This window comes from Lissotriton vulgaris, chromosome 11 (genome assembly GCF_964263255.1).
Source record: "Lissotriton vulgaris chromosome 11, aLisVul1.2, whole genome shotgun sequence".
NCBI lineage: Eukaryota > Metazoa > Chordata > Amphibia > Caudata > Salamandridae > Lissotriton > Lissotriton vulgaris.
The window spans coordinates 265,062,282-265,085,293 of NC_141699.1; positions in this window are offsets into that span (position 1 = coordinate 265,062,282).

Consider the following 23,012-nt stretch of genomic DNA (forward strand, 5'->3'; position numbering starts at 1 on the left):
CCATCATATTAGCTAAATCAGCTAGTGTCACATCCATGGTGTTTAGGCGACAAATATGTTAATATGGCTTTGCGTTCTGTCGTGCCTGTTAGGAGGATGTCTCGGAAACACCATGAAGTTGAAGCTCTTTCCTGACCTACCCCACACCGGTTCACTCTACACCAATGATATATATATACTTGGTGAGAAGAGTAGATGCCAGTGCAAGGGACACAGGGGAACAAAACAAGGAAAGATGGGGAAGACACAGGAATCCGAAATCCAGGATGCAAAGAGAACTGGTCAACACTCACTGTCTCTTCTGAACCCCTCCTGTGGATAAAGAGAGAGTGATTAGGAATATGAGGTGTATGTCTGTAATTGTGTATGCTATAAAGCAGAGAGGTATGGTACCTGGCGATTACTTGCAGTGCTTCTACCTGTAATCAATATTCCTTCTGTTGACCTCACAGTAAGATAGGTAGGGTGATGCATAAAAAATGAATATTCCTAAAAATAGGGGTAATTGGTTATCAATAAGGGAGATTCCATATAATGCCTATATGTATAATAATAGGGGACTGAGTATACCTAATGTTTCCAGTGCCTTTATGAATATTGACTCCCTGTTCTCCACAAAAGTAACTCCCGCATCAAATAAATAATTCCCTGCAAATACAAAGGATATTATCAGTAATCCTAAACAACGTCTAAGGCATCTATATATCTTTAGGGTATCGCCTGTACCTGTTTTGTCTTATCAAATGAAGTTAGAAATCACTTCAGGAGCTCCAAGTACTAATTTCGATTGCTCCGCTAAACCAAAGAGATAAACCTCGCCGAGGTAAAATAAAGCGCTAACAATAAGTTCTGTAACAAGTGTCTGCAAACGAAGACGTCCCCCTGTAAACTCTACACAGAGTAGAAAACACTAACGAGTGTTAACTCCAGAAACAATAATCCACTCTCGAACTTATCTCATCAGTAGGAGAGCGCTCACAACCGTAGACTCTCACCGAGCCAAGAAGAAATCCGCCGGAGCCCGAACGCCACCACCGTGACCCGGAAGCGATGCAGGAAACCCGAAGGGAACGCAAAGCGTCATAGGAACGGAAAGGGGAAACTATATAGCGTTATCGCGCATGCGCGAGACTTGCGCATGCGCTTTCCTGACACACTCTCTTCCGCCAAACATGTCTTTGCCAACCACGGCTACCGTGGATCGGCAGGCATGACAAGGCCTCCCTTTCAATGGCTGACCAACGTTTTTCTCTAGGGGTCAGCCTTCTGCTAATGAAAGCAATGGGCTGGTCTTGACCATCTACATTAAGTTGTGAAAGCACAGCTCCCACCCCCAACTCAGAAGCATCTGTTTGGACAATGAACTCTTTGGAGTAGTCAGGACTCTTTAGGATAGGTGCAGAGCACATGGCCTTCTTCAGGTCATCAAATGCCTTTTGACAGCTAACTGTCCACTGAACCTTCTTTGGCATCTTCTTGGATGTCAGATCATTTAATGGTGTCACAATGGACCCATAGTTCTTTACAAATTTCCTGTAATACCCAGTCAGGCCCAAGAAAGCTCTGACCTGTGTCTCGGTGGTTGGAGGAGCCCAGTCCTGTATGGTCTGGATCTTACTCTCCAGTGGTTGAACCTGACCCCCACCTACCAGGTGGCCCAGGTACACAACCTTACTCTGCCCTATCTGGCACTTGGTAGCCTTGATAGTCAGGCCTGCCTTTTGCAGGGCCTCCAGAACTTTCTTCAGGTGGATCAGGTGATCCTCCCAGGTGCAGCTGAAGACAGCAATATCATCTAGATATGCTGCACAAAAGTCATCCAACCCAGCAAGGACTTGATTCACCAACCTTTGGAAAGTGGCAGGTGCATTCTTCAAATCAAAGGGCATTAACACAAACTGATAATGTCCACTGGGGGTTGAGAATGCTGTTTTGGCCTGTGAATCCTCAGCTAACCTGATTTGCCAATAGCCAGTTGTCAGATCAAATGTGCTCAGAAATTTGGCAGAAGCCAACTTATCTATGAGCTCATCTGCCCTTGGAATAGGATGAGCATCTGTCCTACTGACAGCATTGAAACCTCTATAGTCCACACAGAACCTCATTTCTCTCTTTCCATCTTTGATATGAGGTTTTGGCACAAGGACTACTGGGCTGGCCCCGGGGCTCTCTGATGGCTCAATTACTCCAAGTTCAAGCATTTTCTGCACCTCAGCCTTTATACAATCCCTGACATGGTCAGGTTGCCTGTAGATTTTACTCTTCACAGGCAGACTGTCGCCAGTGTCCACCTAATGGGTGCACTAGTTAGTTTGACTGGGTGTTAGTGAAAACATGTGTCTGAAAGACTGTAGAACGTGTCTGCAGTCTTGTTGCTGCTGGCCAGTGAGGCTGCCATCTAAGGCCACACCATCAACTGAACCATCATCAGGGTTATGGGATAACAAGTCTGGGAGAGGTGTGGAAAATTAGTACTGATTCAATGAACATTATCTGCGCCATCTTCCCTTTGCCCCGATGCCACACTCCTTGTCGCACACACCCACCACTTTAGCTACCTTGATCAGAACCACCCTCTGCACACCCCTGGCCCCCAGCACGGCTCTTTGCCCTCACAAGCACCCCCACGCACTAATCACTCCCGCTCTCACATGCCTTGCGCGTAAGCGGCAGCCATTTCGAGCACCATGGCCCCTCTGCCCCTCGCTGATAGCCAGCGCGTCTCTCTCTCTCTCTCTCTCTCTCTCTCTCAGCCCCGCAGGCATCCCCCGCATGCTGACAACCCCCTCGCTCTCATATGTCTCGGGTCATAAACCCCTCTTCAGCGCAGCGCTGCTTCGGAATCCCATCCTGTTCCCAGCGCGACACCTCCTTCGCCCCTTTCATGGTCCCAAGTCCTTTGATACAAACCCCCCTTTCCTGTGTGTCCGTCTGTCTCCCTTGTTCCCATGCCACCACCTGGCCCTGCGGATACTGTTTATTACCCCGTACAGTAGGAAACCTCCCCTCCCCATCAAAAGACCCTCGAGCCGATCAAAGGCCCCCACCCTACGAGATCCGATCAAACTCCACACATTCCGTGAATCGGCGGAATGTCCAGCTGCGCGATAATTATCACCTGTTGTGACCAGGGTGGGGAATCCAACTGTAAATGTATGTGGGAATGGGCCTGAAGGGGAGATTCCGAGGATGTTCTTTCACATATCAAAGTGTTGCAAGAATGTGTTACATGCAATAAAGATCATAAACCTATGTATAAGAGGCCAGGCCTCAGAGATGCGGTTAGAGCACCTCGTGACGATACTTGCTGTCCGAATTGACGTGTTCTCCTCCGGAGAGAATAAACCCTTGTTTCCTGCCTTTCAGTCTCCAGCGCCTGCTTCTTCATAGATTAATACTTTGTGGGTAATAGAGGCGACACCGCCGGGCAACACAAAAGGGTCTGTGGTCACTGGTTGTCTTTGAACCCTTTTACAATTGGCGTCCCAAGCGTGGGGCCCATCAGCGACTCGTGGATCCAGTGGGAGAGGTCCTGACGACAGAGTGAACGACTGCAACGATCGGAAGGTACCCTGTCCGATAGACCCTCGTCTGACAGCCGATCATCCGAACTTCACTGGTTCCGAACAGACCTCTCTCGAGTGATCTACGGTCCTGACTGGGAACCATCAGGAGTGCCGCGAGGATTACGAAGAAAAGAGGACGATCGGGCGCTGGATTCGGAAGACAAGAAACTGTCCATGCGGTCCGGGTAAGGTCGTGTAAACACGACAAATTGCGAAATGATTGATAATTGATGAAAAATACTAGTATTACTTTTTGTTAATTTATTTGGAGTTTCGCTGTCGGCAAACGGAGAAACAACCGGCTCTCTCTTTGCAAGCAGTGAAGGATAGGTAACGCACCCGTCGTACCTATCTTTCTCCCCCACTGATCAATTGCCCCTCCCCATTGATTAACTGTTACGGATCGTTTTCTGGAGATTCTCTGTCTGCAAACAGGAAAGAATAGGTCCCCCTCTTTGCAGATAGTGAAAGGGTAGGTGACGCAGACCTTTGCGGGCCTACTTATTCTCCCCATTGACCATTTTTTATTTTTTATTTATTGACCAAACACTGATTGCCCGATATTGGTTCTTGAGGTATTCACTGCCTGCAAACAACGTAGAATAGAAATATTCTGTCTAGTCTTTGCACGCAGTGATAAGATAGGTAGTGCTGACTATTATCCCCATTGTGATCCGTCATGCCTGTCTTCTCCCCACTGATGGATAGCTGGTTCAGCCCGGACCGTTTATTAGAGGTGGACCATCTAGCCCCGCTGGAAGGCACCCCTAATAAAGACATGTTCACAAAGTATGGATTAATTACCATAGCCTATAGTAAGCTATGGCACAAGTATACCAAAGCAAACCAAGAGAAACAGTGGCCACTGATAGGATCCTTCGATTTAGACAAAATAGAAACGGTAGAAATAGCCCTTTGTAATAATAAGACAACGCCTATTATGCTCGATAGTCTCGGTATGTGGCGCAAAGAAGCTACGCAACGAAAGGAAAGAGACGAAGTCAGAGTAGGTAAAGAAACGCGGCAGACAACCCTCCAAACGTCTGGTAGGCAAAAGGAAGGGCCAGCGACGACACAGTTCCGAGGTTTAGACACAAAAAGGGAACGGTGTAAAGGGATGTGCCGACAGGACAACCCCGAGACACAACGACCCAAAAGTAATCCCCCGACACTATGCACAGGACGAACAGATTTAAGGCAAAACCAATGTGCTTTTTGTAAATGTCTCGGGCACTGGAAAGCCCAATGCCCGACTCTACAGAACATAGGTAAGAGCGGAGGGTCGACAGAAATAACAGGCCGGCAGAAAGGGAAAAGACGCGAGATAAAAACAAATCAGACTAACACGGACAGGACGGATAGAACCACCACGTTTGATTATGCTCGATGGCACAGATTTCGTCAGACCAATTTCAACGACATGTCTGAGTTCTGGGACTGATTGCTCCCTGTTGCCCCCCCCCACTCTGAAAAACAAAAGCAATTACAGGCCTGCGTAGACAATCCCCCGTTAGAAAAAGGACTCAAGGAAGCCAAGCATCTGTTATATAATTTAGGATTTAATTACGATAAAGATAACACACAACCAACGATAAATAGAAAAACTAGTAAAACATTCTTTAAAGTAAACTGTACTAGTAGGAACAATACAAAACATATTACGCTCACTCCGGAAGTTCTCAAAATGTAACAAGTCAACGGTCCCGCCCATCCGGAAGGTGAAACACACAGCACGTGTGGGGCGGGGCCAGCCATCAGCCATAGACCAAAAGAAATCGCCGACGAGAAGGTACAGGAGGCTCCATGGGCCGACATGAAATGGTCTTCCCATACTCTCCTTCCTGGGGTGACGTCCCCTGGGCCACGAGTAGGGAGGGGGCGGATGCAGATGACCCCCTCCCTCGTATCTCCTGGTCCGGCCATCACGAATTCCTCCATCGAACTGGTGCAGGGGGACTGGGAGGGAGAGGCGACGCGGACGAGCCTCTCCCACCTCCACAGGTAGGAGGTTTCCCAGCCCCGGCCCGGCGCCGAAATCCTCCAGCCGGGCCACGGATATACTTGTGCAACACAAAACGTACAATGTCCGACGGATCTATTTTCGCAGCACCAGACATACAATGGTCCCCCAAGAGTCGGAGTCAGGGGTGTAGGGTGGTCATCATGTGCACCCCTGATTCGAAGGGACGGCATGGGATGTGCTGGGAGAGGGAGGCGGCGCGAACGAGCCTCCCTCACCTCCCCAGGTGAAGGCTCCACAGCTGCACCCTGACGCCCCGAACCAAATGTCCTGCTCCAACAGCATGGTGTTCTGTCTTTGTCGCCACAAGAAGTTTCTTCCACTCCTGAAAGACACGACGAAGGGCGGCGGCTGCAGGGTCTCAAAATGGCGTCTGGGCCCTTCGGAAGGCGGGTCTAGGCCGCTGGAGTAACTTTGTCCGGTATTGCAACTCGGGCGCTTGCCCGCCTGGGCACGAGCCCCCACCTCCGACAACATCCCCACAGCTTTGAAGATTCTACCAGAGTCCCAGAAGCCCTCGGCCCCTACAGGCTTCCGGTAGGGAACAACTGCCTTGATCACAAATGAAACGACCACGACATAGCCACAAGATGGTGGTGCTCTCGTGTCTGCACCAGCTTCAGTCTGAACCATCCGGGAACATTGTGGGCTAACGAATTCGAGTAAGTTCCGGCTGAACCTCAACGTGACCTGGTAGGGAAGATTCTACCTCCCTCCCCTTTTGATTGACGGTTCACATTACCAGCCCCTCTGTTAGCACAGGTTTTTTTGAACTGCCGAAGGGGATTCTGGTGCAACCAACCCGGCATCGCCCAAAATGGCGCCGGTATCAATAGGAACTTACGGACACCTCGTGGTGTTCTTTGACTAACAAGACTTGATGTTCTGAGTTATGTATGTGAACCTTTGTACACTTGACGAAAAAGGGAGGAGGGTTCACTTGGCGAACATTTGAAAGGATCCCGTTAAAATGTTGATTTCAATGTACGATTTATTATGATATTTATTGTAACCGATACATAACGTAGCTTGCGACGCACGCCCACGGTATACATCTAGGAAATGTGATTGCAATTAGTCTGACTGTGTTTCAATTTATGAAATAAATACCCTCTGATCCCTCAATTATTAAAAGACGTTTTTAGTTTCTTGCAAAATAACTAAGTAGACGTTTTTCAATGTTTTTAAATACTGCAAAATAGCCCCCCTACTGTATGTGCTTCAGCCATTGCCGTGTCCGACCAAATACGATTGCATTCACATATTTACTTACTGAACGATTATGCAAATAAAGGTTTTCCAAACTATGAACAGGTATCGCATACTTTTGTAAATGTGGGAATCGGCGGGAGGGCTATTTTGTGCGCAACCGTTTTGCTTTCTTTTTAAGGTTATTAGAAAAATGGCTGTTCGACCCCGGATTGATGATCGAATCTAAGGTATGATACGCTGCCTCCAAATATGCGACTAAGCTCAGGAACTAACGCATGAAGAAGGACCTCGACTTCGGAGAATGGGTAAAAGCAAAACGGTATGAATGTTAGAATATCATAAGGGTATGATGATCGAAGGTACTAAGGGACAGGGTTAGCCGAAGAACTGATATGCCTTAGAACATCACAGCGTTGGGAGTGATTTAAGGATCCCAATAGCTGGATACATCTACAAACCAGATACCTCGCGCTAGGCACCTCTGATTTCTTTTTAGCGTTTCCCTACACACAATCTATAACGCCACACTCAGACCCCCCCCCCCCCCCCCCTCTGACTTCGGAAACTAAGACCCTAGGGATTCTATCCCGAGGAGATAAGACGAGTATGTGGTAAGTAAAGAACTTTCGTACCCATACCTTTGATATGCTTGAATGTTGTTCCCCCTCCCTTTCCTCCATTTTTCTCCCTCTACAGGTTACATTGGAATCACGACTAGAGTATAGTAGAGATCTGGAGCCACGCCATGCCCGATACATGAAGCGGACCTACGCTGCAAGATGGCACCTAAAGACACCCGACTCAATGCATGTCCTTATGTACCCGGCCTAATGCTCTTCCGTCCCAAACTGCATGCTTTCTACATTCTAACACAAACCCAAAATGTCTCATGTTGGGTAATGCACTGAATAGCCTAAATAGTACATGGCCACTCTCCATGTCACACGTGTACTATTTAGCCTATTGTTGATCTCTCTCTCCCCCTCTCTATCTGTCTCTCTCTCTCTTTCTCTCTCTATCTGTCTCTCTCTATCTCTCTCTCTCTCTCACTCCTCCACTCTTTCACTCTTCCTAGCGACTGGCACCTAATTGGCGAACCACTACCCCTGGTGCACCACCTGATTGGCTCCAAATACCACAAGTATTTGCACAAATTTGTCTCAAATAAAAAATTACGTCGATACCACGTTACTACCTCTCCCTTTCTGCTAAATACTGATGAAACCTAGATTGGCCGATAAGAAAGGGACAGGTAAGACGACTAAGGTTCCCTAATCTGACCCATTTTGAGGGAACTGCTTGTCAGTGGCATCCATGATAAAAATATCTCTGGTAAACGCGACCTTCCCTGTCCCGAAATTATCTCAATACCCAAACAGAAAAAAGTGATCGAGACATCCCCGTTTTCCCAGAATGCCCCCAGTTTTGTATCAGCTGCCCTGGACGAAAGTTTGAAAAATGTCCCTTGCCTCAGTTCGTTATATTCCTAGTTGTTTTCCGTTAGACCTCGCTCACCCCAAGGATGGGTTGAACAGTCAACACAAGTCCGAGTTTTTAATAAAGTAGCCAGGTTGTAAGAAACTATGTAGAATTTAGAATGATGTTTACAAAGTTAAAATTAGATCGAAAAATGAAAGAACTTGTTGCAGTAAACCTTGTTAAAAAAAAATAAGATGTTTAGCTAAAGGATAAGACGCATTGATGTAATGGAGAATCATTTAGCCTATGATCATTCCTCAGGAGGATGCCTATCAGACTATGGTGAATAACACGTTGCACTTTTCCGTAAAATACAAAGCCCTGAAGACCGGTCTAGCTTTGCAAGACTCGTACTAGGGAAATGGGTCTCTACCAAGAGAACTGACATGACTGTAATAAACGAATGCAATGAATGGGTATCAGACCTCGTACCACGACAAATGAATGTAATAACCAACAAAACGCCAAAGAAATAGCCACAAAGGGGAGTTGTTGGGAATCCAGCAAACCCATCATCAATTGTTTATACGTTGGCTGCAAACCTCAATGTAGCGGATGTTTACCCCAGTTGCTTGGTGTTGGGAGAGAAATAGATTTACGTAATTACCTTCCTCTGCAAAATCTCTAAAGACTGTCTTTTCAAACTCATTTAAGGGTACCACTGTCGGAGGAGAAAAGAGACCGGATGTGGGAGCACGCGGCCTGACTGCAGATCGTGGAACCTCAGCGACGGAGGCCAAGGCGAGACCACAACAGTAAGGAGTCGCAGGACGAGGCACTGTTTCCGACAAAGCTAAAGGAAAGGGCTGACCTGAGGCCCCTGCTCTATGATCGACGTGTGCCGAAAAGTCCCCGCTCTCTGAACCTGGTTATGGACCCGCCTGTCAAAATTTTCCGTCCCCCTGATCTGTTCCCGATCTGGCCCTGCTCCATCCCCTCCTCCTCCGACCTACCATAAGGACTATTCATACACCCCCCTCCCTCCACCTGAACTTCCAAAATCCTCTAAATACTACTGTACCATCCAGAGAAGGGTATTTCCTGCGCCAAAAGGAAGGGAGCTGCGACTAAGTAGACCACGAACTGTGTTAAATCTCATAATAAGTGACCTAAAAACACCACCAAGGGTCGCCCCGAAGAGAAGCTAAACGAAGTCTGTGGTTCTGCCCGCTACCGAGCACCTTGAAGATGATGGAAGCAACAGGAAATACCCACTACAGAGACCTAAGGACAGACAGACTCCACAGCTCAAAGACAATTGCACTCTTCATCACAACCCCTTTTTTCTGTCTCCTCCTAATGACCATACTCTGGGTTATGGAAGAAAATGCACCTGCTCCTAAACCGTAACGCATTTCTCCCACGAGGTCTGGCGAAACAAAGCAAAGGCACACTCCTGCCCGCCGACCTCCAACGGCTCAACCTACATGGACATTCCGACTAAAGAACGAATTATAATGCAGGTGCTCAGTAATGCCAACAGAAGACGACAAAGAATGCTGAGGACTTACTAATAATGGTCCACGACCATAAGACACTGGAAACCCAGATTATTGTTTTTACTATGTCTCATTTCTCTCCCAACCACCATTGAATTGACTATGCTCCAACCGAGTACAAAAAGAACTTACTTACGTGGTAACCTATCAGTTCCTATTCCAAATGACTACAAGCATCTAAGATCTGTACCCAACGCTCTCACTACATAATTTTTTGTCTGATATTTCTTTACTATGACTTTCCTGCAACGAGCTTAACGATGAGCCCGCCCATTAAGATGAATAGATTTTAAAAATGTGATGTTTATGTACAGTTCCTTCACCTGGGTTATCACTTCCTTACTTATGACCACCACAGTAGACATAGATAGGAAATAGGCCGGCAAGATGTCTTAGAAATGTTAAAGGGAGGACTGTGGAAAATTAGTACTGATTCAATGAACATTATCTGCGCCATCTTCCCTTTGCCCCGATGCCACACTCCTTGTCGCACACACCCACCACTTTAGCTACCTTGATCAGAACCACCCTCTGCACACCCCTGGCCCCCAGCACGGCTCTTCGCCCTCACAAGCACCCCCACGCACTAATCACTCCCGCTCTCACATGCCTTGCGCGTAAGCGGCAGCCATTTCGAGCACCATGGCCCCTCTGCCCCTCGCTGATAGCCAGCGCGTCTCTCTCTCTCTCTCTCTCTCTCTCTCTCTCAGCCCCGCAGGCATCCCCCGCATGCTGACAACCCCCTCGCTCTCATATGTCTCGGGTCATAAACCCCTCTTCAGCGCAGCGCTGCTTCGGAATCCCATCCTGTTCCCAGCGCGACACCTCCTTCGCCCCTTTCATGGTCCCAAGTCCTTTGATACAAACCCCCTTTTCCTGTGTGTCCGTCTGTCTCCCTTGTTCCCATGCCACCACCTGGCCCTGCGGATACTGTTTATTACCCCGTACAGTAGGAAACCTCCCCTCCCCATCAAAAGACCCTCGAGCCGATCAAAGGCCCCCACCCTACGAGATCCGATCAAACTCCACACATTCCGTGAATCGGCGGAATGTCCAGCTGCGCGATAATTATCACCTGTTGTGACCAGGGTGGGGAATCCAACTGTAAATGTATGTGGGAATGGGCCTGAAGGGGAGATTCCGAGGATGTTCTTTCACATATCAAAGTGTTGCAAGAATGTGTTACATGCAATAAAGATCATAAACCTATGTATAAGAGGCCAGGCCTCAGAGATGCGGTTAGAGCACCTCGTGACGATACTTGCTGTCCGAATTGACGTGTTCTCCTCCGGAGAGAATAAACCCTCGTTTCCTGCCTTTCAGTCTCCAGCGCCTGCTTCTTCATAGATTAATACTTTGTGGGTAATAGAGGCGACACCGCCGGGCAACACAAAAGGGTCTGTGGTCACTGGTTGTCTTTGAACCCTTTTACAGAGGGTCACTCTCTTCCTCTTGCTCCCCATCTGTAGCCATGAGCAAGCCCATGTCTGCTCTGTCAACAAATGCTTTTAATCTGTTTACATGGAGCACCCTGTGGGGGCTCCTAGGGGTGCCAAGGTCCACCAAGTAGGTGACCTCTCCCTTTTTCTCAATGATGGTGTAGGGTCCAGACCATTTGTCTTGGAGAGCTGCTGGGGCCACTGGCTCCTACACCCACACCTTCTGTCCTGGCTGGTACTCAGTCAGCACAGCCTTTTGGTCATGCCAAGCTTTTTGGAGTTCTTGGCTAGCCTCAAGGTTTATGGATGCTTTCTCCATGTATTCAGCCATCCTGGAGCGGAGACCAAGTACATAATCCACTATGTCAAGTTTAGGCTTTTTGAGAGGTAACTCCCATCCTTCCTTCACAAGACACAAGAGACCCCTTACAGGATGCCCAAACAAAAGCTCAAAAGGGCTGTAGCCAACCCCCTTTTGTGGGACCTCTCTGTAAGCAAAGAGAAGGCGGGGTAAAAGGATGTCCCATCTTCGCCTAAGCTTTTCAGGTAACCCTTTTATCATCCCTTTTAGGGTCCTGTTGAATCTTTCAACAAGCCCATTGCACTGTGGATGGTAGGGTGTAGTGAATTTGTAGTTAACACCACACTCCTTCCACATTGCCTTTAGATATCCAGACATGAAGTTGGTACCTCTGTCTGAAAGAACCACCTTTGGAAAGCCCACTCTGGAGAAAACTCCAAGTAGGGCCTTTGCCACAACAGGAGCTGTTGTGGTCCTCAGGGGAATTGCCTTTGGATACCTGGTGGCATGATCCACTACCACCAGTATAAATCTGTGCCCAGATGCTGTTTGGGGGTCCATTGGTCCAACAATGTCTATCCCCACTCTTTCAAAGGGTACCCCCACCACAGGTAGTGGAATGAGGGGGGCCTTTGTGGTGCCACCTGATTTGCCACTGGCTTGGCAGGTGACACAGGAGCGACAAAACTCCTTGGTATCTTCTGACATGTGAGGCCAGTGAAAGTGAGGGGCAAGCCTGTCCCAAGTCTTGTTCTGGCCTAAGTGTCCTGCTAAAGGAATATCATGTGGCAAGGTTAGAAGGAATCCCCTAAATTGCAGAGGTATGACCAACCTCCTGGCAGCACCAGGCTTGGGGTCTCTAGCCTCTGAATAAAGGAGCCCATCATCCCAATACACTCTATAGGTACCTTGAGCATTCCCAGCCTCCTCAGCAGCAGCCTGCTGTCTGAGGGGTTCAAGAGAAGGGCAAGTTAATTAAGCCTGTCCAGGTCTGCCCTTGAGGGTCCCCCTGTCCCCAGAAACTCAACCTGATCAGGTTCAAGCTCTTCAGGGACAGTCTCCTCTTGGATCACAGAATCAGCCTCCTGTGAGGTCTGATCCTCAACCTGGGGCAAGTGGGAAGGCACTGCCTTAACCCTCTTGCTCTTTCTCTTGGGTTGTGCTTAATCTATTGTTCCAAGATCCAGCACAGGTTCAGGTAAGCACTTTTTGGCCTGTGACCTGGTCACAGCAAGGACATGTGCTGAAATACCTAGCATCTCTGCATGAGTCCTGTACTCCACTTCTGACCACAGTGAATCCTCTAGATCATTGCCCAAAAGACAGTCAACTGGGAGGTCTGCACTTACCACAACTCTCTTGAGCCCATTTACCCCTCCCCAGGAGAAGTTAACAACTGCCAATCTATGGGGAGTTGTGACATTGCTAGCATTGGTCACCAGGTAATTATCACCCAGTATAAATTGTCCAGGGTCCACAAAGTTAGGTGTCACCATTGTGACACTGGCACATGTGTCCCTGTAGGCCTGACCCACTTTACCATTAATCAAAGACGTCTGCCTGTACTTGCCCAGAGTACTGGGACTCATAGCAAGGGACATGTCCATGTCCCCCTCACAGATCAAGACTGCCTGAGTAGGAACTCCGACTAGGCCAGGCTCTATCTCAGTACCCATGGTTAAACCCACTATAGCTTTAGTTTGGGGACCACCACTGCTGACTGTACTAGGGGGTGCAGTTGCCTTAGGGGCTGCAGTGGCAGTGGCTCCACCTTTCTTAGTGCACTCACTAAACCAGTGAGAAACTGACTTTCAGTAATTACACCAAGGTTTCTTTGGACAATCATTCTTCTTCTTCTTTCTATTTTGGGGGCCTGAAGAAGACTTCTGGTCTTTTTGTTTCTGATCTCCACCCTTCTGGTCTGCCTTCTTCTGATCACCACCTTGGTTCTGGGGTTTCTGCTTAACCCTGGTTCTGACCCATTTGTCTGCCTTCTTTCCCAATTCTTGGGGAGAGGTCAGATCTGAGTCAATCAGGTGCTGATGCTACAACTAGTTCTGGCAATTATTAAGGATCTGTTCTCTCATTATTAGATTGTACAATCCTGTATAGTCTGTAACTTTACTTCCCAGCAACTAACCTTCCAGAGCCTTAGTGGCACAATCAACAAAGTCAGTCCAGTCCTGAGTCTGAGTCTTTTGGGTATCTCTGAACAACAACCTGTATTGCTCAGTGGTTAGGCCAAACCCTTCAATCGTAGCACTTTTCAGGACAGAGTAGTTTTTAGCATCCTCAGGTCTAACAGTGAGGAGCTTGTCTCTTTCTTTTTCTGAAAAGGAGAGCCACAAGATTGCTGCCCACTGATCCTGAGGAGCCTGCTGTACCATGCTGGCTCTCTCAAGAGCAGCTATCTATTTGTGGATGTCATCCCCATCTCTGTAGGGGGGCACAATCTTACTCAGGTTTCTATGATCACAGGACCTGTCTTTATCCTTGGGGATAATGCTGCCACCAGTAGAATCTAATCCACTTAATTTTTGCTCCCTTGCTAAAGCAAGTTTAGCTTGGGCCAGGGCTACCTCTTCCTTTTCAATCTGGAGCTGGACAGCTCTCATCCTATCCTCATGTTCTTTTCTCTGGGGGGAAGTCATTCCCCTTTGAGATCCTCTAGAGGCATTAGACTATTTAGATTCCCTGGAAGGAGATCTAACCCTTCTATTGCCAAGGTTAAGTCTACTATTGGGCCTGGAAAGGTGGACACCTTCTCCGTTCCCATGTAGGCTTAAGTTGGCCTGGTTCAATATTCTAACTTGAACCTGGTCATCCTCCCCCTGATCCTCTGACTCATTTCCATCCTCATCCTCGTCTACCTCTTCAGGGTCAACTTCTGGGGCATCAGTATTATCAGGTGGGTTTCCCTCTCCTATCTTACTTGAAGGACCTGAAGCAGATTCCTTCTCAAGATCAGCTTTCTCTAGGATTGCTATGAGGATAGGGATGGGGGGGGGGGGTGTGACCCCTTTTCAGCCCCCTTGAAGTGCATAGGGCACTCAAGTCCTTGTGGCTGAGTTTTTCATAAGTGGATGGTGCTTTTTGAGAGTCACCCACAGGTAGAGAACTGGAGGGTTCACCTGTGCCAGGCATGACTAGTGAGGTGCAAGTGGTGCACTTACCTACACTATTTGTTTTCCTACTGGAACCTCTCTAGGGGTTGTAGTCAGGGTGTGCTAAGCCCTTTGGTCTACAACAACTAAGTTCAGTAGAACTTAAGTATGCTAAGCTTTGTTTATATGTACCTAGGTACTTGATGTGATCTTTCAAATGATATTGTCAAAGATTACAATTGGTAAAACAACAGCAAGCTCAAATCCCACCCGCTGCACACCAATGTGAGAAGTTGGCCTGGCATCTGGTGTTAACTATTCTAGTGAGCACCTTGCACCAGTCCACACGACCCTTATGGTGATTGGTTGTAAGTCAACCTTATAGACCAGCTATCCTAATGGTAGCGTGGACAAAGAACTCTTAGGCTAAACTCAAGAGGGCATGTGAAGCCAGCTGTTTTACCATATGCAATCCATTTTAATACCAAACGAAAGGACACCACACAAGTTATATATTACAAAATATATGTATTTATTTCTAGAATAATCCCCTTAACTCTTTATGGGCACAGGAGCACAAGCGTTAAACAAAGAACACAGTATAACATAAAATAAGCTGCACAATTATGGATAGGCCGGGTGGCCACTCAAACCATATATTAAGAAAGTCGCATAAGTACCACGTCACGAACAATGAACAGGCCTAGGGCCTTGGGAATCGCTGGGCCTACACTGGACTAACGAAGGTTAGGTCGGGAGAAGCCCATAGGGTACGGGTGCAGAGTCTATAGGCAACCGCGTTTACCAAACAAGTCAATGGTGCGTAAAAATCAGAAAGTTATAGGTTTCAAAGACTTCCGACTGGACTAGAACTTAGCCACTTAAAACTAGGACACTAGAGGTGTAATCCACTATAGGAGCACCAAAGTTAGATCGTTACCTCACCCACAGGAAGCGGGTGCATAGGTGCCAAAGTGTGTCTGGTTTCGGCGTGAAGTTCTATGGAACCTGGAGATGAAGATGCTGCAGGCGGCAAGGAGAGAAGAGTCCGGTTGAATCCAAGGGTGGATCAAAGATGTAGAGTACCTGAAAGCAGAGGGGAAAGAGTTCAGGTCACTAGCCAGTGACCAGCGAGGAACCAGGCGATGTCGGGTTGCAATCAGGTGATGTCGAGGGGTTTGTCTCCACTGCCACGTGGACCAGGAAGGATCGAGGATGACCAGCTGGTGAACACGAGCTGTCCCACAAAGGCTCTTGCTGTCGGCGGTGTCAGTACTCGATTCGGAGTCACCAAGCCTTGGCAAAGGCAACCCACGCAGGATTCGAAGATGTCTTCTTGATCGGACCGGGAAGGTCAGATCGATGGCTCCTTTTCAGGGGAGCTGGGGCCAGTCTGGAGCAAACAGACCAGCAGTATAGTTTCGATGTTTCGTCGTCACAGAGGCCACTAGCCAACGGGCAAGCGACCGGACAACGCGTCGAGCAGGAAAAGTGCCAAAGGGCCCCACGCAGCACTCGGAGAGTGTGGAGAGGTGATCTTTGGAGCACAGGCTGCTCGGGGTGGGGCTTCTCAAACCCCAAAGCACAGTGTCAAGGGAACCTCGGGAGCTGCACAGGAAGCACTTTGTCGACTTTTCAAGCTGGCCGGTCCCACGTCTCTCGTCGCCTCCACGGGTCTAAGCTTTGCTAGGACTGTGGATCGGGCTGTTGGAAATCTGGGAGTCCAGGTCTTGTCAGTCTCTGTCGTTCGAGCTCCGGCGGGAGCAACGGCAAAGAAAGTCTTGTCGTGCTGATGGTGCCTGCTTGCACAGGGTGGCCACTCCTTGACCACAAGGGAGATTCTTCAGTCTTCTACGTTGAGTAGGATGTCGAAGGGTCCAGAGTTTCGTTTCAAAGTTTCAGTCAGGATGATCTAAATTGCATTGGCACAGCTCCCACCTATATTCCAAATCAAGGGGCTGGATCACCTGCTAGGTCCCTCCTATGGGTGGGACCCAGGAAGGGGGTGGTTACACCCCTTTCCCTTCGTCCAGTTTCGCACCAGAGCTGGGGCTGGAGTGCCCCAGCACCGGTTTGAACTGGGCTATGCATGGGATGCCTTGTGCTCCCCAGGCAGTGTCTAGTTTCATTCAACCCTCCCTGCTACATTCCACTATCTCCGGTCGGGGGTGGTGTAACACCTCCCTGTGACAGGATACCATTTGTCCAGGCCTCCCCTGCTGGAGCTTTGGTCAGCAGCAGGAGGCCAGACTTGTGTCTGTGGCAGCAGCATCCATTTTGTGATGCTGGGGCTCTGGTTAGATTTAACCGCGTTTAAGCAAAGTAACATGTCTTCTCCCTCTAGAAGGGTGGAATGCTACCCCCATCACCAGAACTGGCGAGGGAGTAGTATTCCAAAGCGTATGACACCTTACACGACATGTTTTGATAAAGCCAAACCAAAGTTAGCAAGTAACCGCGAGGATTATAATACACATAAGAGTATATGGTATGCCAATATCCCAGAACAGCTAAGGGAGTTGGTCCCGAAAGCTGCAGACAGGCTCAGCTCATGTTAGAGCACCATCTCACATAAAACCAAGCACTCTGCCTCCAGGATTGATAAGGCCTGCCATAGGAGTGACTTATAGGTGTATATGTGTCCAGATATAGGTTTAGATATAGGCATACTATATCTAAGCAAGGGGTGATTACACGACCTTGCCCCAGCTGAGTGATCAGCCAGTTGTGTCAGTTTGGATAGCCAGCCAGGGGTGGCAAAAGATGTGCTGCAGCCCCTGGTAGGCCTTGGATGCACCTATGCCCTGGCTACCTATAGTACACTGTACAGGGGCTGATAAGGTGACCCCAATGTCCAATTGGTTATGTACCTAAAGTACATGGATGTGAATTTAGAGAGAGAACAGCAGGCTGTGGGTCTGATTAGCAGTCCCACAGGCACATTAAGTTGAAAACCAGTGAAGCAAAAAGCAAAGAAATGGGGTGACCATAGGAAAGCAGACCCTACTCTCCTACACCCCCATTTCTGTAGCTTGGACCACAATATTTCCCCTGTCATGCGGTCAAACGCCGCTTTAAAATAAAAAAAGCAGCAGTGAATTAAAAATCTTGAGGCTGCTGCTTTGTCCGTCAAAACTGATATTGCAAGTAGATTGATTAAAGTTCCTGATTTTGCCCCAAATCCTGTCTGATTGAAGGGGAGTAGATGTTTTTGTGTGACCCATAGTGACAGGTCTTCCCACAACATACTGACGTAGTACTTGGCTTCAACCTCCAGGAGGGCTATCAACCTATACTTTTTTGGGTCAGATCTTGTAACACCTTTATAGAGTGGATGTACAATAGCCCCACGCCAGGACTGTGGTATCATTGAAGTGGTCTGGCAATAATCGAATAAGGAGGCTAAATGTTCGGCCCAGAAATCTGTATCTTGTTTGTATAGTGCCTGGGGTAGTCCATTAGGCCCAGGTGCCCCATCAGAGCGGCCTTTGATTATAATTTGTGCCATTCAAATTATCAGTGCTTCTGGGGCTCTGGTGGCCTGTTGATGTGACTCCCATTGTTGGGAGGGCGTTTTGTTGTCTGTTGTTGATAATGTTCGATTTGTCCTGTCCAGGAATTGCTCACTTCCACGGCAGGGATTGTACCCAAGAGGGGCTGCAATTAATTTTTTTGATCGAGGATGCCATTTTTATGAAGTTAACAGATAGATCGTCTTCCTTATCAGTAGCTTCAAAGTGAGTCATTTGGAAAGATGCCCACTCTTCTTCCGAAATGTTTGCACTGCTTTGTACCCTTTGACCATGCATTCTCCCATTCACGAGGGACCAGAATGCCTTCGAAGTCGCGTTTTTGCTTGGATGAACTAATTTTGTCCAGAATTGTTCAGAACGTTTTTGTTTCTCTAAAAACACTGCTTGCCGGAGTGCTTTTTCTGCTTGCTTATAGATGTTGAATGGCAATTCACCCCTTGGGCTCCTTCGAGCTCACCTTAATGCAGAGTTGCTTATGTTCTTAATTTTCTTAATCTCAGCTGTGGTGACAGTATGGTTTCCTCTATAAATTGTGGAGTAGTGTAGGCAAATATTTTAAGCAATTGGCCGGTGAAAGTCACCCCTGTTGTCATTGGTGAGATGTTGTCAATGCTCCTCACACCTAAAGGGGCTCTGCATACTGTAATAATAATCAGTATGGATAAATTTGGCTTTTTTAACCCTTTTAGGTTCTCCCTGTAGATTCCACAGGTTGGCATATTGTGCTATGCAGGAAGCAAAGTAATTACTTGTGGGATATGGTCGCTATCCCCCAGTGTGTTGATGTTATAGTTCTCTATCAAGAGAAACATTTCGCTGTTGCAGATGGTATAGTCAAGGAAAGAGTGGGGATGGCCATTTGTTCTTGTCCATTTCGGTGGTTTTTCCTGGGGAAAGCAACCATTCAGGATTATATAGCCCATACTGGTGAGTTTTAGAACCATATATTCACCAAGCTTTCTATGCTTGTTGCCGCTGGGCTTTGTTTGTTCCGTGATGTATTGATGTCTGCCTGGGCTTGTTTCTTCGCAATCTTCCAGAAGCTTTAGGAAGAGATTTGTATTATAGTCCCCTGAGATCAAACACGCTGTACTACCATGGTCACTTAATAAGTCGCACATGATGCAACTTAAGTGGTCAAACTTAGACCTTTTCTCCCTGGCACTTGGGGTGATATACACGTTTATCAACAGCAGTTGATAATAACATTTTTAACTTCCAATCCTTCCACCAGTGATCCAGTCCTCTTCAAATGATAGCTGGTCAGTTGTGGCCTCTAATGATAGACTTGCCTCGGTCCATATTTCCTGAAGAAGTGTGACCTTGTGGTTCTTTAAGAACATCATCACATTGAGGGACTAGATTTTCGGAGTAAGGGCATTGATGTTCCAAGAGCACACTGATAGTCCGGATGTTTTAGCGTTGACTCCTGTTTGAACGCTATTTCAGTCGTGACTTCTTCTTGATAGGGCTGCTGGCAGCCAGGCCAGGTCATCTTTCGCATGGTTTGGCACCTCTATCGTTTGGGCTTTTCTTCCTGTTACGGCTCGGCCTAGGGCATTTTTAACTATTGAAAAAGGAGAATTACTTATGTTATTAGAGGTAACCAAAGGCTTTGCTAATACTTTCGGATACCCTGGGTCTTTCTGGGCAATTGTTTTTATACCCCACCTGTTAAATTGCTTGGATCTTGATAAAACCTGCTCTTTGATTGCTGTTGATGCCAATGTAATTAGTGTGCGTTCAGTGATTTGTTGGCCTTTAGGGGGTATACATTCTATTGCTTCTATATCGCTGGATTACAGTCTACACAACTTGGGAATACATTTAAACAGCTTAAGGATGTTCCCTCTGTTTGAGATGTCATGCAGACCTTGAGAGGGATACTCTGGAATAAATGGCAATTTGGATGTTTGATTTGTAGTATCCAGATCAATCAATCAATCAATCAGGGAATTTTAACCGTGTTACTCACCCATGAGGGTCTCAAGGCACTGGGGGTGGGGGAGCAGCTACCGTCAGTCAAAGAGCCAGGTCTTGAGGGTCTTCCTGAAGATGTGGCGGGTCGGGGCACGTCTGATGTCAATTGGGAGCTCTTTCCAGGTCTTGGCTGCGATGTAGGAGAAGGTTCTTCCAACAGCTCTTGTTCTGCGGATGCACAGGGTTTCGGCGAGGTAGGCGGTTGGGCGGTTCCATTTGGATACGTGGAAGGAGAGTCTGACGTTGAGATAATGGGGTCCGGTGTTGTGGGGGCATTTGTAGGCATGGGTGAGTAGCCTGAAAGTTACTTTCTTCTCAATGGGGAGCCAGTGGAGGTTGCGCAGGTGTTAGGTGATGTGTTCCTGCCTGGGAATGCCAAGGACGAGTGTGGCTAGGGTATGTATGGTCTGGAGTTTGCGGAGCAGAGACTTGTTGATCCCGGTGTAGAGGGCATTTCCGTAGTCCAATCTGTTTGTTATGAGTGCGTGGGTGACAGTCTTCCTTGATTCGGGGGGGGATCCATTTGAAGGTCTTTCAGAGGATGCAGAGGGTGTTAAAGCAGGTGGAGGCGACTGCGTTGACCTGTCGGGTCAGGGAGAGGGAGGAGTCAAGTACAGTGCTGAGTTTTTGGGCTTGGTCCGTGGGGGTGGGGGGTGACAAGGGCGGTGGGCCACCAGGTGTTGTTCCATGCAGAGGGTGAGGGTCCGAGGACGGGGACCTCTGTCTTCTCTGAGTCAAACTTCAGGCTGCAGCTGCTCATCCAGGATGCAACGTCCTTCATTCCTTCCTGGAATTTGAGTCTGGTGGTGATGGGGTCCTTGGTGAGGCAGAGGATGAGCTGGGTGTCATTGGAGTAGGATACTATGCTGAGTCCGTGCTGTCTGACGATGGGGGCGAGGGGGGCCATGTAGATGTTGAAGAGCATGGGGCTGAGCAATGATCCTGGGGGTTGTCCTCAGTTGGTTTCCGTGGGTTCGAAGAGGATGGGTTACAGTCTGATTCTTTGTGTTCTGCCGGTGAAGAAGGAGCAGAGCCAGTCGACGGTGGTTCCCTGTATGCTGGTATTGTGGAGTCTGGTGGTGAGTTTTTGGTGAGAGACGGTGTCGAACGCAGCAGATAGTTCAAGTAGGATCAGGGCCACGGTGTGTCCTTGGTCGAGGAGGTGCAGATGTCATCTGTAGTGGTGAGTCGAGCGGTCTCGGTGCTGAAGTTGCTGCCGAATCCAGATTGGGACGGGTCGAGATGGAATTTTCCTCGATTCATTTTATTCGTTGGACGTTGATGGTCTTCTCTGTGATTTTGGCCATGTAGGCGAGGAGGGAGATGGGTCTGTAGTTCTTGAGGACTGTAGGATCTGATGAGGGCTTCTTGAGTAGGGGTCTGACTTCTGCGTGCTTCCAGTCATCAGGAAAGATGCGGGTTTCGAAGGTGGAGTTGATGGTGTGTCAAAGCGCCGGAGCAATGGCGGCGGTGGCTCTGTGGAAGATGTGGGGTGGCAGGGGTCCATGGGGGTCCCGGAGTGGCTGCTTTTCATGGTTGTTGCGGTGTATTTGGTGGTGAGTGCAGTCCAGGAGGAGATTGTGGGCTGGCTGGGGTTGCTGGAGGAGGGAGCATTTCCAGAGTCAGGTGTCTGGTCGTTGAAGTTGTCGTGGAGGCCCTTGAATTTCAGATGGAAGTAGGAGCCAAGCTTGTTGCAGAGGTCCTGAGAGGGGGCGATGTCCGTTGTTTTGCTGGGTGGTTTGGTTAATTACTTGATGATGCTGAAGAGTTCCTTGGAGTTGCTGGAGTTGGCGAAGATCTTGTTCTGGATGAAGGTCCTTTTGGTGGATCTGGTATGTTTGTGGTATACCGTCATGGCGTTCTTGTAGGTGGTGCGATCTTATGAGGTTTTGCTGTGTTTTCCAGTTCTTTTTGAGGCATGTGCAGGTACATCTGCAGATCCTGTCCTGGGGCCATGTTGTTGCTCTTTTCCCCTATGTTCACTGGTCCATTCCTGCTTAAGACTGTTGTTACCCCTTGCTTGTGCTTGTAGAAATGACTGTAATGCAGATGAGTCGGCTTATTAGGGCCATCTTTACGTACTTTCTCAGTACCTAGGGCTTTTGCGATTGTTATCCGAATGCTCTTGTTGCCTCCTGACCTTGGATCGTCGCTGTGCTGCTCTGTAGCTACTTTTCTTTGCTTCGCTTTAGTCGCATTTCCTTTGTTTATGTTGAATGCTGAAACTCCTGATCCGCAAGCGGAGGGCATCAGGGATAATGTTGACACAGGTTCATTATTTAGCTCTATTGGGTCTGGGTTCATTGTTTCTCCAGTGGGCCTGCCTCATGTGCGCAGGGGTTTGCCTGGGCTCATTGCAGTGGTCTAATACCTGTGGCATATTGCCTGAATGTTCAACTGCTGCCTTTGAAAGTAACATTATAGTTGGTTGCAGTAAAGAAGAACTGCTTTCACTACCTGTCGAGCCAGTTCGCATTTTGCTTTTATGGATTAAGAGAGAGTCATCATTTGTTTTTAGGGTCATGTGGCTGGCCTTATTATGCTGTTTTCTAAGTCTTTTTTTCCCCTCTTACTCGGGTGTCGTTTTTGCAATGATTCGTTCATAGTTCCATTGCTTGGTCTGACATCCCCATTGCCCAGTGGTGTTATTGTCTTTGACGGGGTCGGTGGTTGATCCCTCAGCTCTGCTTGATCCGAGTAATTTATCTTGAGTTACACAAAATTTCTGCACTTAGGACTTGCTGATTGATGATCAGGTGACAGTGCAACCACTATGACTTCTTTATGGGCTATGTTAGCCCTCAAACCGGGGACTTTATTTCCTGTACTAATTTCTTGCTTTATGTATGTGCTTTTAAGACATTCTGGGCGACTGGGTC